Source organism: Hyla sarda, unplaced genomic scaffold, assembly GCF_029499605.1.
Source record: "Hyla sarda isolate aHylSar1 unplaced genomic scaffold, aHylSar1.hap1 scaffold_434, whole genome shotgun sequence".
Classification (NCBI taxonomy): Eukaryota; Metazoa; Chordata; class Amphibia; order Anura; family Hylidae; genus Hyla; species Hyla sarda.
This window is the reverse complement of record NW_026610448.1, coordinates 173,403-185,489: the sequence shown is the minus strand read 5'-3', so window position 1 is coordinate 185,489 and position 12,087 is coordinate 173,403. Positions and strand designations below refer to the sequence as shown.

General features: G+C 42.8%; 4 non-coding genes across 4 annotated transcripts; all 4 read left to right on the top strand.

Moving 5' to 3' along the window:
• The first annotated feature begins 3,635 nt into the window (after positions 1-3,635).
• On the top strand, positions 3,636-3,835 carry LOC130334469 (U2 spliceosomal RNA). The gene has a single exon (XR_008876274.1). It is a non-coding gene; the product is annotated as a U2 spliceosomal RNA (small nuclear RNA).
• Positions 3,836-5,928: 2,093 nt separating this feature from the next.
• Positions 5,929-6,119, top strand: LOC130334527 (U2 spliceosomal RNA). Its single transcript, XR_008876321.1, has one exon. It is a non-coding gene; the product is annotated as a U2 spliceosomal RNA (small nuclear RNA).
• Positions 6,120-8,218: 2,099 nt separating this feature from the next.
• On the top strand, positions 8,219-8,409 carry LOC130334525 (U2 spliceosomal RNA). Its single transcript, XR_008876320.1, has one exon. It is a non-coding gene; the product is annotated as a U2 spliceosomal RNA (small nuclear RNA).
• Positions 8,410-10,501: 2,092 nt separating this feature from the next.
• Positions 10,502-10,692, top strand: LOC130334524 (U2 spliceosomal RNA). Its single transcript, XR_008876319.1, has one exon. It is a non-coding gene; the product is annotated as a U2 spliceosomal RNA (small nuclear RNA).
• The last annotated feature ends 1,395 nt before the right edge of the window (positions 10,693-12,087 follow it).

Below are 12,087 nucleotides of genomic sequence, written 5' to 3'. Positions count from 1 at the left end.
TAATGACTTTGTTATACCTGCTTTGTGTTTTACTATGTGTTCTCAATAGGTTTGCCGGGACTTGATATGCAAATGATATCAGGTAGTGAATCACCTATTTTCTAATGGTTATGTTATACCTGCTTTGTGTTTGTATATAGTTATGAGCATTATTATTTGTTCTCAAAATGTGAGAGTATTTAAAAATAAGGCTAGGAGAGCTGCTATTTTAAGTTTTTTAGCACAAGAGAATGCTTCAATTTTCTGTTTGCAGGAATGTGGTATTGAGTTCGCAGTAAGTCAGGATGAATGGGTGTATGGTCGGTGTGTGTGGTCTGGGAGTTCAGTGAATAAGAATGATGGTGTGGGTGTTTTAATTAAATCACCTGAAATTTCTGTTGAAAGTTATTTAGTTATTGAGCCTGGTAGGTGTATTTCTGTTAATTTATGTTATAAAGGTATTATGTTTCGTGTTATAAATGTGTATGCTTCTGCATGCAAAAATGAAAGAAAAAATTTGTTTGAGAAATTAAAATTTTATGTTCAAGGTAAAATACCTATTATTTTAGTTGGAGATATGAATGTGGACTTATGTAAGAAAGCATTTGATATATCAGGAAGAAAATTATTTGAGTTAGTTTCAGATTTTAGGTTTAAAGATATTCAGGATTTATGCAAAGTTAGTCCTAATTTATGCACTTATCATGCAGATAGGGGGAATGTTCACTCTAAGTTAGATTATTGTTTTTTGTCTGAGAATGTTAATGCATTAAGTTACAGACAGAGGTCTGTTTGTTATTCGGACCATGAGTCTTTGCTGTGTGAGATTGATGTGGGTCAGAATGCTGTGTATGGGAGAGGTTTGTGGAAGATGAATATTAAACATTTAGATAGTGTGGATGTGAGAGACCAGTATGAATGCATATATAAAAAATGGCGTGAAAGGAAAAGTGAGTTTGATAACATTATTTTGTGGTGGGAATGGGTTAAAAAGAAAACAAAATCCTTTTTTAGGTCTTTTGGTTATAAAATTGCTGCTATTAAGAGGGAACAATATGTTAAGTTAAATGCCCGTCTATCCTTTTTGTATAGATTGAGAGACTGTGGTGTGGATGTTCAGAATGAAATTGTGAGTGTTAAAAGGGACATTAATGAGTTTGTGTTGGAGAAAGGGAGGAGTATTATGTATAGAGCTAAATTAGATAAGAGGGAACATGATGAAAAATGTTCACGTTATTTTTTCAAAAAAGTTTTTTCAAAAAAGCCGGTTATTGATGTGATTGTGAAAGAGGATGGTAGTGTTGTGTCTGGTGATGGTGTGAGTGAGGAAGTTGCAGTTTTTTATGAAGAATTGTATGGAGAGAAGTGGAGGGATGAGAATTTGGAGAATGAGGTATTGAGTGTGTTGGAAAGGAAACTTGGAGAGGCTGAGCAGGCTTTTGTTATGCGTGGTATATCAAGTGAGGAAGTTTGGGATGTAGTGCAGAAAATGTCAGCAAATAAGACTCCAGGTGAGGATGGTTTGCCTGTGGAATTTTATCGGTTGTTATGGAATGTGGTGGGGAAGGATGTAGTTGAAGTGTGTCAGTTTATGTGGGAGAATATGGAGGTTGCGGAGAGTATGCGTGGGGGTGTGGTTGTGCTGATTCCGAAAAAAGGGGATTTAAAAAGTTTAAAGAATTGGCGTCCAATTACATTACTTAATTGTGATTATAAGATCTATGCGAAAATTATTGCCAATCGGATGAGAGATGTTGTTGAAAGCGTGGTGGGTGATGATCAGTTTTGTGCTGTGCCTGGACGTCGTATACAGGAGAGTTTGTGTTTGTTGAGAGATTGTTTGTGGGATTGTAAGAGTAGGAAGCAAGATGTGTGTTTGTTGTCATTAGATTTTGAAAAAGCGTATGATAGGCTGTCTCATAGTTTCTTGTTCAGGGTGTTGTTGCGTATGGGTTTTCCGAGTGACTTTGTGTGGAGAGTTAGGAGTTTGTATGATAAAATATATAGTAGGATGCTTGTTAATGGATGTGTGGGGAGAAGAGTGAATGTGTTCTCAGGGGTTAGGCAGGGGTGTCCTTTATCACCAGTGGCATTTATATGTGCTATTGAGCCTCTGGTATGTATGATTAGGAGGGATAAGATAGTGAGAGGTGTACGCATTCCTGGTAGTGATGGAAGGGAGTTTAAAGTTAATGCTTATATGGATGATGTATGTGTCCTGTGTGATTCTGAGTCCGCTGTGAGGAGGGTGAAACTTTTAGTGTCTATTTTTTGTGGTGCATCTGCTTTTAAGGTTAATTGGTTAAAGAGTGAATGTAAGTGTTTTGGTGAGAGTAGATTAAGTAGAGATGTTGGGGTGAATGTTGTGGAGGGGTCTATTAAAGTGTTGGGGATTAAGTTTAGTGACGATTTGGATGGGAAAGAGAGTTGGGAGGAGGCGAAAAAGAAGGTGGAGTTGCGTCTAAATTATTGGAGTTTGAGAAGTCTTTCCTTCATTGGGAAGATTGTAGTTATTAAAAGTGTTGTGTTACCAATTTTTCTGTATGTTGCTATGATTTTTCCTCCCCATTATATGGGTTTGAGGAGCTTGAACAGGGTTCTGTTTGTCTTTTTTTGGGGTTCTAAAGTTGAGAGGTTGAGGAGAGAAATAGTGGTGAAAAATTGGAAGAAGGGTGGTATGAGTTTTCCAAATTTGGAGGTGTACTTTGGAGTGAATATTTTAGTTTTTATTTTAGCTATTATTGGGAGTGATAGAAAGGTGTCCTGTATGACAAGATTTCTGGCTGGTAGATTTTTTGTCAGGTTGAAGTGGTGTGAGAGGGATTTGAATAGGCCTATTGCTTTTGAGGTTCCTAAATGGTATGAGTGGGTTGTGAGGTTTTTGGAGAAATTTGAGTTGATAGAAGAAGAGGTGAGTGTTTTGAAGAATAAACGTTTGGTGATGAAAATGATTGAGAGTAAAGAGGTTGTATGTAATATTAATTCTGTGAGAGGAGCGGATGTGGAAAAAGTTTGGAAGAAAGTGAGGATGGATGGTATGTCTAATAAGCAAAAGGAGATTGTATGGCAAAGTTTGCATGGGGTGTTGCCAGTGAGAGAGTTTCAGAAAGCAAGGGGTTTGGTGAGATGTGATGTGTGTCCTAGGGAGAATTGTAATGGTTTTGAAAGTGTTATTCATCTTTTTTGGAATTGTAAGTATGCTCGTGAGGTTGTGAGAAAACTTGGGCCTTTGTGCAAGGAATTAACAGGTGTGGAATTTTTGTATTATGAAATGATGATGTTTGGATTATGTGTGAGTGGTGGTCAGAATGAAAGAGTGTTGTGGTTATTGTTGTCGTGTATTAAAGAAGTCTTATGGGATGTTCGGAATGTTTATTTGTTTTTGAGAAAGGAAATAAGTGTAAATAATAGTGTGAGGATGGTGTTAGGAAAGCTTTATTTGTGTTATTTGTGGGATGCTAGGAGGGGTGGGATTGATGCGGAGGGTATTTGGAAAACGAAAAAATGGATTCATTCTGTTGATTTATCTTGATGTTTTTCATGTACTTGTAATTTTGTCTGTTTTTGATTATAAATAAAGTTCCCGATGATGAGAGGGTTGTGTGTTACAGAAAGTTTGTAATGCCAGTTTTGAAAGTATTGTTTTGAGTACTTTCATCCCTTATCTGAGGGTTTAAAAAAAAAAAAAAAAAAAAAAAAAAAATCTGTTCTTATCAGTTTAATATCTGATACGTCCCCTATCTGGGGACCATATATTAAATGGATTTTTGAGAACGGGGGCCGATTTCGAAGCTTGCTTCCGTCGCCCTATGCATTGACCCGATATGGCAGTATCTTCGGGTACAGTGCACCACCCCCTTACAGGGTTAAAAAGAAAGATTCCTACTTTCATTGCTACCTGCTTGCTGGCTAGCCAGCTAGCCAGCCCTGTGGGCCTTGCTGCTGCTGCTGCTGCTGCTGCTGCAGCCAAAAAACAAAAGGTGGTGCTGCTGCTGCTGCTTCTGCTGCTTCTGCTTGTGTCTGGCCGCTGTTGGAGCGTCCAGGCACAGGACTTCTGCTGCTGCTGACTAAATGGCCTCCTTAATTGGATCATTTGAGTAGCCAGCACACCTGTGCAGGTAGGGCATGACATGATAGGCAGCTGCCTTGATAGCGGGTGGGTGCTGAATGTTCCTAATTGACAAAATAAGATTAATGCTTATGAAGAAATATAAAATCTCATCCCTTCCCCAATATCGCGCCACACCCCTACCCCTTAATTCCCTGGTTGAACTTGATGGACATATGTCTTTTTTCGACCGTACTAACTATGTAACTATGTAACATAACATGGGGGGGTCTCCTGGCTGTTCACACAGGTGTGTCATTGCTGTACATTGACCATGCATTGCTTCTGTGGTATTGCAAAGGCAAAGACAAATGCTTCCAGCCATCCATTGCACTAATGGATTGGTCATCAGCTGGCTGTCTATGTCCCGCATCAATATAGACCAAAGTACAGAGGGTTAGGCTATGCTATAGTGCACCTACCTGATGCATCAGAAGGTGCGAGGCCCTTGCTAAATTCTGTGCACAGACTTTGAGATCTATGCTTTAGACTGTATCTAAACCTGCTCCAACATGGACTGACATTCTGGCCTACTTTCAGCCGATGCGACTTGTCTGTCGCTGAACAGTCGCTTTTTATGTATTCAGCACCTATGTATAATGTTGTAAAAATGCTCTAGAAGCTAAAGTCGCAGAAATGTCACACATATTTGGCCTGCAACTTTCTGTGCGACAAATTCAGACAGGAAAAATCAGTATAAATCCTTAGAAAATTATCCCCCAGTGTCTCCATCTGCTGGCGGTATTGAATAAGCATTGCTGCACTGATGGGGTATGCATTAGACGAAAAAAAAGAAGAAAAAGAAGAATAATACGCCCAGAAAAGAGGCGAAAAGGAGAAAAACGTAAAAAAACGTGAAAAAAAAGTAAGAGGAAGAGAAGGGAAAAAAAGGTGGAAATGGGTTTAAAAGTGATTTCGGCGGAGAAATATATATATATATATATATATATATATATATATATATATATACGCGCACACACACACATATATATAAACGTATTCTCCGTTGAGATATTGCAGCCGCTGCTGTGTCCAGGCCCAGGAGCCTTAGCACTGTGCTGTGATGTCACTCAATACCACTGACATCACTAGGTGTAAACAACATCTCTCCTTTGCTGTGTATGTGACTATGGAGCTGTTTGGTGATGTCGTCTATTATGGCCTTCATAGAAGCAACAGGAGATTGTTGCATCCATCTAGAACCCTCAGAACTACAGTGCTATGATGTCACTCACTTCCACAGGCCTTGCAGAGTGTAAACAACAACAACCCAGCTTTGTTGTGTATGTAACCATAGGGATTGTGATGTCACCTAGAACCTTCACAGCAGCGACAGCTTTATGAGGAGCATCAGCACTGCTCTGCCTGAGCAGAACCATCACCGCCATAGGTTGTCAAATAACCCGGATTTAACCCACACAGGTAAGTCCAATGGGGTGCAGGCATGTCCTCTATGCTTACAGCTTCCCGTGGGTGTTGGTTTGATACCGTTTGGGGACAGCCAAGGAGGCATCTGCAGGCAACAAAGGTAGGTGTGTGCTTGTGTGTGTGTTTCCTATGCAGATCCTAAGCCCAGTGTCACATGCAAGTAGGAGGAGTAAGAAGGGTTCCTGGCAAATCCGGGTTATGGATTGCATTTAAAAAGGCCCCGTGGGAGTGCAATGGGCCCCTGTCTTGCTGCTTAGCAATAATGGTATGGGTTTAGGTTCTGCTGTGTGTACTGGTGGTTGACTGCCCCCCAGCCCAGAGTGTGCATGGAAAATTGTCTGGCAGCCTCCCTGACAGCAAGCAGTGATAGTGCCCATGAAGGGGACCTTGTTGGGCCCGCCCCTTTCACGGTTATCGCTTCTCGGCCTTTTGGCTAAGATCAAGTGTAGTATCTGTTCTTATCAGTTTAATATCTGATACGTCCCCTATCTGGGGACCATATATTAAATGGATTTTTGAGAACGGGGGCCGATTTCGAAGCTTGCTTCCGTCGCCCTATGCATTGACCCGATATGGCAGTATCTTCGGGTACAGTGCACCACCCCCTTACAGGGTTAAAAAGAAAGATTCCTACTTTCATTGCTACCTGCTTGCTGGCTAGCCAGCTAGCCAGCCCTGTGGGCCTTGCTGCTGCTGCTGCTGCTGCTGCTGCAGCCAAAAAACAAAAGGTGGTGCTGCTGCTGCTGCTTCTGCTGCTTCTGCTTGTGTCTGGCCGCTGTTGGAGCGTCCAGGCACAGGACTTCTGCTGCTGCTGACTAAATGGCCTCCTTAATTGGATCATTTGAGTAGCCAGCACACCTGTGCAGGTAGGGCATGACATGATAGGCAGCTGCCTTGATAGCGGGTGGGTGCTGAATGTTCCTAATTGACAAAATAAGATTAATGCTTATGAAGAAATATAAAATCTCATCCCTTCCCCAATATCGCGCCACACCCCTACCCCTTAATTCCCTGGTTGAACTTGATGGACATATGTCTTTTTTCGACCGTACTAACTATGTAACTATGTAACATAACATGGGGGGGTCTCCTGGCTGTTCACACAGGTGTGTCATTGCTGTACATTGACCATGCATTGCTTCTGTGGTATTGCAAAGGCAAAGACAAATGCTTCCAGCCATCCATTGCACTAATGGATTGGTCATCAGCTGGCTGTCTATGTCCCGCATCAATATAGACCAAAGTACAGAGGGTTAGGCTATGCTATAGTGCACCTACCTGATGCATCAGAAGGTGCCAGGCCCTTGCTAAATTCTGTGCACAGACTTTGAGATCTATGCTTTAGACTGTATCTAAACCTGCTCCAACATGGACTGACATTCTGGCCTACTTTCAGCCGATGCGACTTGTCTGTCGCTGAACAGTCGCTTTTTATGTATTCAGCACCTATGTATAATGTTGTAAAAATGCTCTAGAAGCTAAAGTCGCAGAAATGTCACACATATTTGGCCTGCAACTTTCTGTGCGACAAATTCAGACAGGAAAAATCAGTATAAATCCTTAGAAAATTATCCCCCAGTGTCTCCATCTGCTGGCGGTATTGAATAAGCATTGCTGCACTGATGGGGTATGCATTAGACGAAAAAAAAGAAGAAAAAGAAGAATAATACGCCCAGAAAAGAGGCGAAAAGGAGAAAAACGTAAAAAAACGTGAAAAAAAAGTAAGAGGAAGAGAAGGGAAAAAAAGGTGGAAATGGGTTTAAAAGTGATTTCGGCGGAGAAATATATATATATATATATATATATATATATATATATATATATATATATACGCGCACACACACACATATATATAAACGTATTCTCCGTTGAGATATTGCAGCCGCTGCTGTGTCCAGGCCCAGGAGCCTTAGCACTGTGCTGTGATGTCACTCAATACCACTGACATCACTAGGTGTAAACAACATCTCTCCTTTGCTGTGTATGTGACTATGGAGCTGTTTGGTGATGTCGTCTATTATGGCCTTCATAGAAGCAACAGGAGATTGTTGCATCCATCTAGAACCCTCAGAACTACAGTGCTATGATGTCACTCACTTCCACAGGCCTTGCAGAGTGTAAACAACAACAACCCAGCTTTGTTGTGTATGTAACCATAGGGATTGTGATGTCACCTAGAACCTTCACAGCAGCGACAGCTTTATGAGGAGCATCAGCACTGCTCTGCCTGAGCAGAACCATCACCGCCATAGGTTGTCAAATAACCCGGATTTAACCCACACAGGTAAGTCCAATGGGGTGCAGGCATGTCCTCTATGCTTACAGCTTCCCGTGGGTGTTGGTTTGATACCGTTTGGGGACAGCCAAGGAGGCATCTGCAGGCAACAAAGGTAGGTGTGTGCTTGTGTGTGTGTTTCCTATGCAGATCCTAAGCCCAGTGTCACATGCAAGTAGGAGGAGTAAGAAGGGTTCCTGGCAAATCCGGGTTATGGATTGCATTTAAAAAGGCCCCGTGGGAGTGCAATGGGCCCCTGTCTTGCTGCTTAGCAATAATGGTATGGGTTTAGGTTCTGCTGTGTGTACTGGTGGTTGACTGCCCCCCAGCCCAGAGTGTGCATGGAAAATTGTCTGGCAGCCTCCCTGACAGCAAGCAGTGATAGTGCCCATGAAGGGGACCTTGTTGGGCCCGCCCCTTTCACGGTTATCGCTTCTCGGCCTTTTGGCTAAGATCAAGTGTAGTATCTGTTCTTATCAGTTTAATATCTGATACGTCCCCTATCTGGGGACCATATATTAAATGGATTTTTGAGAACGGGGGCCGATTTCGAAGCTTGCTTCCGTCGCCCTATGCATTGACCCGATATGGCAGTATCTTCGGGTACAGTGCACCACCCCCTTACAGGGTTAAAAAGAAAGATTCCTACTTTCATTGCTACCTGCTTGCTGGCTAGCCAGCTAGCCAGCCCTGTGGGCCTTGCTGCTGCTGCTGCTGCTGCTGCAGCCAAAAAACAAAAGGTGGTGCTGCTGCTGCTGCTTCTGCTGCTTCTGCTTGTGTCTGGCCGCTGTTGGAGCGTCCAGGCACAGGACTTCTGCTGCTGCTGACTAAATGGCCTCCTTAATTGGATCATTTGAGTAGCCAGCACACCTGTGCAGGTAGGGCATGACATGATAGGCAGCTGCCTTGATAGCGGGTGGGTGCTGAATGTTCCTAATTGACAAAATAAGATTAATGCTTATGAAGAAATATAAAATCTCATCCCTTCCCCAATATCGCGCCACACCCCTACCCCTTAATTCCCTGGTTGAACTTGATGGACATATGTCTTTTTTCGACCGTACTAACTATGTAACTATGTAACATAACATGGGGGGGTCTCCTGGCTGTTCACACAGGTGTGTCATTGCTGTACATTGACCATGCATTGCTTCTGTGGTATTGCAAAGGCAAAGACAAATGCTTCCAGCCATCCATTGCACTAATGGATTGGTCATCAGCTGGCTGTCTATGTCCCGCATCAATATAGACCAAAGTACAGAGGGTTAGGCTATGCTATAGTGCACCTACCTGATGCATCAGAAGGTGCGAGGCCCTTGCTAAATTCTGTGCACAGACTTTGAGATCTATGCTTTAGACTGTATCTAAACCTGCTCCAACATGGACTGACATTCTGGCCTACTTTCAGCCGATGCGACTTGTCTGTCGCTGAACAGTCGCTTTTTATGTATTCAGCACCTATGTATAATGTTGTAAAAATGCTCTAGAAGCTAAAGTCGCAGAAATGTCACACATATTTGGCCTGCAACTTTCTGTGCGACAAATTCAGACAGGAAAAATCAGTATAAATCCTTAGAAAATTATCCCCCAGTGTCTCCATCTGCTGGCGGTATTGAATAAGCATTGCTGCACTGATGGGGTATGCATTAGACGAAAAAAAAGAAGAAAAAGAAGAATAATACGCCCAGAAAAGAGGCGAAAAGGAGAAAAACGTAAAAAAACGTGAAAAAAAAGTAAGAGGAAGAGAAGGGAAAAAAAGGTGGAAATGGGTTTAAAAGTGATTTCGGCGGAGAAATATATATATATATATATATATATATATATATATATATATATATACGCGCACACACACACATATATATAAACGTATTCTCCGTTGAGATATTGCAGCCGCTGCTGTGTCCAGGCCCAGGAGCCTTAGCACTGTGCTGTGATGTCACTCAATACCACTGACATCACTAGGTGTAAACAACATCTCTCCTTTGCTGTGTATGTGACTATGGAGCTGTTTGGTGATGTCGTCTATTATGGCCTTCATAGAAGCAACAGGAGATTGTTGCATCCATCTAGAACCCTCAGAACTACAGTGCTATGATGTCACTCACTTCCACAGGCCTTGCAGAGTGTAAACAACAACAACCCAGCTTTGTTGTGTATGTAACCATAGGGATTGTGATGTCACCTAGAACCTTCACAGCAGCGACAGCTTTATGAGGAGCATCAGCACTGCTCTGCCTGAGCAGAACCATCACCGCCATAGGTTGTCAAATAACCCGGATTTAACCCACACAGGTAAGTCCAATGGGGTGCAGGCATGTCCTCTATGCTTACAGCTTCCCGTGGGTGTTGGTTTGATACCGTTTGGGGACAGCCAAGGAGGCATCTGCAGGCAACAAAGGTAGGTGTGTGCTTGTGTGTGTGTTTCCTATGCAGATCCTAAGCCCAGTGTCACATGCAAGTAGGAGGAGTAAGAAGGGTTCCTGGCAAATCCGGGTTATGGATTGCATTTAAAAAGGCCCCGTGGGAGTGCAATGGGCCCCTGTCTTGCTGCTTAGCAATAATGGTATGGGTTTAGGTTCTGCTGTGTGTACTGGTGGTTGACTGCCCCCCAGCCCAGAGTGTGCATGGAAAATTGTCTGGCAGCCTCCCTGACAGCAAGCAGTGATAGTGCCCATGAAGGGGACCTTGTTGGGCCCACCCCTTTCACGGTTATCGCTTCTCGGCCTTTTGGCTAAGATCAAGTGTAGTATCTGTTCTTATCAGTTTAATATCTGATACGTCCCCTATCTGGGGACCATATATTAAATGGATTTTTGAGAACGGGGGCCGATTTCGAAGCTTGCTTCCGTCGCCCTATGCATTGACCCGATATGGCAGTATCTTCGGGTACAGTGCACCACCCCCTTACAGGGTTAAAAAGAAAGATTCCTACTTTCATTGCTACCTGCTTGCTGGCTAGCCAGCTAGCCAGCCCTGTGGGCCTTGCTGCTGCTGCTGCTGCTGCTGCAGCCAAAAAACAAAAGGTGGTGCTGCTGCTGCTGCTTCTGCTGCTTCTGCTTGTGTCTGGCCGCTGTTGGAGCGTCCAGGCACAGGACTTCTGCTGCTGCTGACTAAATGGCCTCCTTAATTGGATCATTTGAGTAGCCAGCACACCTGTGCAGGTAGGGCATGACATGATAGGCAGCTGCCTTGATAGCGGGTGGGTGCTGAATGTTCCTAATTGACAAAATAAGATTAATGCTTATGAAGAAATATAAAATCTCATCCCTTCCCCAATATCGCGCCACACCCCTACCCCTTAATTCCCTGGTTGAACTTGATGGACATATGTCTTTTTTCGACCGTACTAACTATGTAACTATGTAACATAACATGGGGGGGTCTCCTGGCTGTTCACACAGGTGTGTCATTGCTGTACATTGACCATGCATTGCTTCTGTGGTATTGCAAAGGCAAAGACAAATGCTTCCAGCCATCCATTGCACTAATGGATTGGTCATCAGCTGGCTGTCTATGTCCCGCATCAATATAGACCAAAGTACAGAGGGTTAGGCTATGCTATAGTGCACCTACCTGATGCATCAGAAGGTGCGAGGCCCTTGCTAAATTCTGTGCACAGACTTTGAGATCTATGCTTTAGACTGTATCTAAACCTGCTCCAACATGGACTGACATTCTGGCCTACTTTCAGCCGATGCGACTTGTCTGTCGCTGAACAGTCGCTTTTTATGTATTCAGCACCTATTTATAATGTTGTAAAAATGCTCTAGAAGCTAAAGTCGCAGAAATGTCACACATATTTGGCCTGCAACTTTCTGTGCGACAAATTCAGACAGGAAAAATCAGTATAAATCCTTAGAAAATTATCCCCCAGTGTCTCCATCTGCTGGCGGTATTGAATAAGCATTGCTGCACTGATGGGGTATGCATTAGACGAAAAAAAAGAAGAAAAAGAAGAATAATACGCCCAGAAAAGAGGCGAAAAGGAGAAAAACGTAAAAAAACGTGAAAAAAAAGTAAGAGGAAGAGAAGGGAAAAAAAGGTGGAAATGGGTTTAAAAGTGATTTCGGCGGAGAAATATATATATATATATATATATATATATATATATATATATATATATACGCGCACACACACACATATATATAAACGTATTCTCCGTTGAGATATTGCAGCCGCTGCTGTGTCCAGGCCCAGGAGCCTTAGCACTGTGCTGTGATGTCACTCAATACCACTGACATCACTAGGTGTAAACAACATCTCTCCTTTGCTGTGTATGTGACTATGGAGCTGTTTG